This window comes from Gossypium hirsutum, chromosome A06, assembly GCF_007990345.1.
Source record: "Gossypium hirsutum isolate 1008001.06 chromosome A06, Gossypium_hirsutum_v2.1, whole genome shotgun sequence".
Lineage (NCBI taxonomy): Eukaryota > Viridiplantae > Streptophyta > Magnoliopsida > Malvales > Malvaceae > Gossypium > Gossypium hirsutum.
In genome coordinates this window covers 106,839,789-106,844,203 of record NC_053429.1, presented here as the reverse complement: position 1 = coordinate 106,844,203, position 4,415 = coordinate 106,839,789, and the positions used below count along the sequence as shown (strand labels likewise).

Here is a 4,415-nt window from a genome sequence, read left to right as displayed (position 1 = left end):
CAGGAATTAGAAGGCTAGATATTAAGGCAACTCAATTCGAATTGAAACCAGTGATGTTTCAAATCCTACAAACGGAGGGCGAATTTAGTGGTATGCCCACAGAAGATCTATATCTCCACCTTCAATTGTTTATGGAGGTGAATGATTCATTCAAGATAGTCAGTATGACTAAAGATGCACTAAGGTTGAAGTTGTTTCCGTACTCGTTGCGAGATCGAGCACGAGCATGACTCAATTCATTTCCACCAAGTTCCATATCTACATGGCAAGAATTAGCAGAGAGATTTTTGGTAAAGTATTTCTCGTATAGCAAGAACACTAAGTTGAGGAATGAGATCACAACTTTTGAGCAATTGGATGACAAGTCTTTATATGAGGCTTGGGAGCGATTCAAGGAGTTACTTCGTAAGTGTCCTCATCATGGGATTCCTCATTGTATCCAGTTGGAGACATTCTATAATGGTCTCGATGCACATACAAGATTGATGGTAGATGCTTCTGCGAATGGTGCAATTTTGTCTAAGTCTTATAATGAGGCTTATGAGATCATCGAAAGGATTGCAAGCAATAAGTATCAATGGCCAACAAATCAAACAACTTTAGGAATATGTATAGCTGGAGTTCATGAAGTTGATGCTCTCACTTCGTTATCAGCTCAGGTATCGTCTATTTCCTCTATGTTAAAGCAGTTTACCACTAATAGTGCTAATAATTTTGTAGCTCAGCCACCAAGTCCATTTGAAGTAGTTTCCTGTGTGTATTGTGGGGAAGGTCATTCATTCTAGAATTACCCATTGAATCCCAAGTCAGTGTATTATGTGGGGAACCAACACCAAAATAGGAGTGGACAAGGACCCCAGTCCAACATCTATAATCCTTCATGGCATAATCACCCCAACTTTTCTTGGAGCAACCAAGGAAATGGACCAAACAACAACTTTATGCAGCATAGACCCAACCAATCTCAAGGGTTTAATTAGCAAGCTCCAAAACCAGCCCAAGCTGAATCATCAAATAGTTTGGAGAACTTGTTGAAAGCGTACATGGCAAATAATGACGCTTTGATCTATAGCCAAGTAGCAACACTGAAAAGTTTGGAAAACCAAATGGGTCAGTTAGCTACAAAGCTTTGTAATAGACCACAAGGAACATTACCGAACAATACTAAGAATCCAAGAAACTTGGGTAAAGAACATATCAAGGCAGTGGCATTGAGAAGTGGTAAAATTCTGGAATCCTGATTAATTGATGTCGAAGACAAGCCTATTGAAAAGGAGGAAAGTCAACCAACTGTTGAAATTCCTACAACAAAGGAATCAGAATCTGCAAAGACTAACAAGTTAAATCCTAACTTAGTGAATTCAGAAACTTTAACATCTTCTTTGGATGCAAGTTTACTTACTCAGAAGAGTTTTTAGGTTCAACCAAAAGTTCCATCACCTACATATCCACAAAGATTGCAGCAACACAAGCAGAAACAGAAGGTGCAATTTAAGAAGATTTTGGATGTTTTGAAGCAATTACACATCAATATTCCGTTAATAGAGGCTTTTGAACAAATGCCGAATTACGTGAAGTTTATGATGTATATACTATCCAAAAAGAAACAACTGAGTGAGTATGAGACTATGACGAAGGAATGCAGTGCATTCCTGTAGAACAAACTGCCACTGAAATTGAAGGATCTAGGAAGCTTTACGATACCCTGTAACATTGGTGAATCTTACTGTGGTAAAGCTTTTTGTGACTTAGGGGCAAGTAACTTGATGCCTAAGTCTATTTTCAATATGCTAGGGATAAGAGAAGTAAGACCTACAACTGTGACGCTCTAGCTAGCGGATCGATCTTTAGCATACCCCGAAGGAAAGATCGAGGATGTTTTGGTAAAAATCGATAAATTTCTTTTTCCTGCTAATTTCATTATTCTAGATTTTAAAGATAAGGAAGTGTCAATAATCCTTGGGAGACCTTTCCTAGCCACAGGAAGAGCGCTAATTGATGTGCAGAAAGGTGAACTCACCATGCGAGTTCAAGATGATCAGGTAACTTTTAACATTCTTAAAGCGATGAAATTTCCCAATCCGACAGAAGAGTGTTTAGTTATGGAAGAGTTAGAAACCTTGATTTTTATGGAAAGTAATTTTGAAGAAGATCCATTGGAGAAAGCCTTAGGGTTTGACCTTTTGAAGGATGAAGAAAGTGAAGAAAACATGGTTCTGGTGGAAGCCAATCCGAGAAATTTTATTCAATCCACACGGTTTGAACCATTGGAGTTGAAAGTCATAAAATTTGTCCAGCCCAAATTGTCAATCAAAAAACCACCTACACTCAAACTAAAGGTACTTCCTTCCCATTTGAAATACGTTTATTTAGGTGACTGTACCACTTTGCCTGTAATTATTTCAGTAAAATTGACAGAAGATCAAGAGGAGCAACTAATTTCTATTATAAAGAAATTTAAGAAAGCAATTGGTTGGACCATAGCTAATATTCGAGGTATAAGCCCTTCATTTTGCATGCACAAAATTATACTAAAGGAAGGTGAAAGAGCTCGAATTGATGGGCAAAGGAGGCTCAATCCTATTATGAAGGAAGTTATGAGAAAGGAAGTGATCAAATGGTTAGATGCAAGAATCATTTATCCTATTTCAGATAGTTCGTGGGTAAGTCCGGTGCAGTGTGTGCTAAAGAAAGGTGGAATTACGATTGTTGAGAATGAGCATAATGAATTGATCCCAATGAGAACTATTACCGATTGAAGAATTTGTGTTGACTATAGAAAGCTAAATAAAGCTACTCGGAAGGACCATTTTTCGTTACCTTTTATGGATTAGATGTTAGATCGACTGGCAGCTAATAAATTCTATTATTTTTTAGATGGTTATTCGGGATATAACCAAATAGTTGTAGCCCCGGAAGTCCAACATAAAACAAGCTTTACTTGTCCATATGGTACGTTTGCTTTTACGCAAATGCCTTTTGGTTTATGCAATGCACCTGCAACCTTTCAACGATGCATGATGGCAATATTCACTGATATGGTTGAAAATTCTGTTGAGATTTTCATGGATGATTTTTCTATTTTTGGTAACACTTATGATATTTGTTTGAGTAATTTGGCTAAGGTACTGAAGAGATGCGAAGAGACGAATCTTGTCCTTAACTGGGAGAAATGCCATTTTATGGTTAAGGAAGGGATTGTCTTAGGGCATAGAATTTCAAATAAATGAATTGAATTCAACAAAGCAAAGATGAACATAATTGAAAGATTGCCGGCCCTAATAAATCTGAAAGGATTCAAAAGTTTCTTAGGCCATGCCAGTTTTTACCGAAGGTTTATCGAAGATTTTTCAAAAATTTCTAAACCATTGTGTTTGTTGTTAGAGAAAGATGCAGTGTTTAATTTTAACAAAGCATGTTTAGAAGCTTTTGAAGAGCTGAAAAAAGAGTTAATCTCAGCCCCAATACTCATTACACCTGATTGGAGCACACCTTTTGAGTTATGTTGTTTGAGCTATGATGGTTAAAGAAAAAATAAAGTGTTCCACCCCATTTACTATTCAAGTAGAACCTTGACGGGAGCCCAACTCAATTATACGGTAACTGAAAAGAAACTATTTGCTATAGTTTTTGCTTTTGACAAATTTCGCTCATATCTTTTAGGTACCAAAGTTACAGTATTTATTGACCATGCGGCCATTAAATACTTGCTCACGAAGAAAGAAGCAAAACCGAGGCTAATTCGTTGGATACTTTTACTCCAAGAATTTGACCTTAAGATCCAAGATAGAAAAGGTGTTGAAAATCAAGTAGCTGATCATGTGTTGAGGTTAGAGCAAGATAAGGTAACTCGATCACATATGCATATCAACGAGAATTTCCCAGATGAATACTTATTTAAGGTGAGTCGAATTCATGAAACATCTTGGTTTGCTAATTTTGCCAATTATCTTGCATGTGGAATAATTCCTCAAGAAATGACATACCAACAAAGGAAGAAATTCCTTCATGATAGTCAGTATTATTTCTGGGAAGACCCATTTTTGTTTAAATAATGTGCAGATAATATAATCCGAAAGTGTGTAGCTAAAAGTGGGATTGCTAAGATCTTATATCATTGCCATTCATCTCCAAGTGGGGGACACTTTGGTGGTGCACGTACTGCAGCTTAGGTTTTGCAAACAGGTTTCTTTTGGCCTACACTATTTAAAGATGCTTATGCCTATGTGAAGAACTGTGATAGATGCCAAATGAGCGGAAACATATCAAGGAGGAATAAAATGCCCTTAACAAATATTTTGAAGATTGAATTATTCGACGTATGGGGCATTGACTTTTTAGGACCGTTTCTTTCTTCGTATGGGAACAAATACATCTTAGTTGCTGTGGACTATGTATCCAAGCGGGTTGAAGCT

General features: G+C 37.0%; 1 non-coding gene across 1 annotated transcript; it reads right to left on the bottom strand.

Moving 5' to 3' along the window:
• Nucleotides 1–320: 320 nt before the first annotated feature.
• Nucleotides 321–427, bottom strand: LOC121231314 (small nucleolar RNA R71). The gene has a single exon (XR_005929375.1). It is a non-coding gene; the product is annotated as a small nucleolar RNA R71 (small nucleolar RNA).
• Between the last annotated feature and the right edge of the window lie 3,988 nt (nucleotides 428–4,415).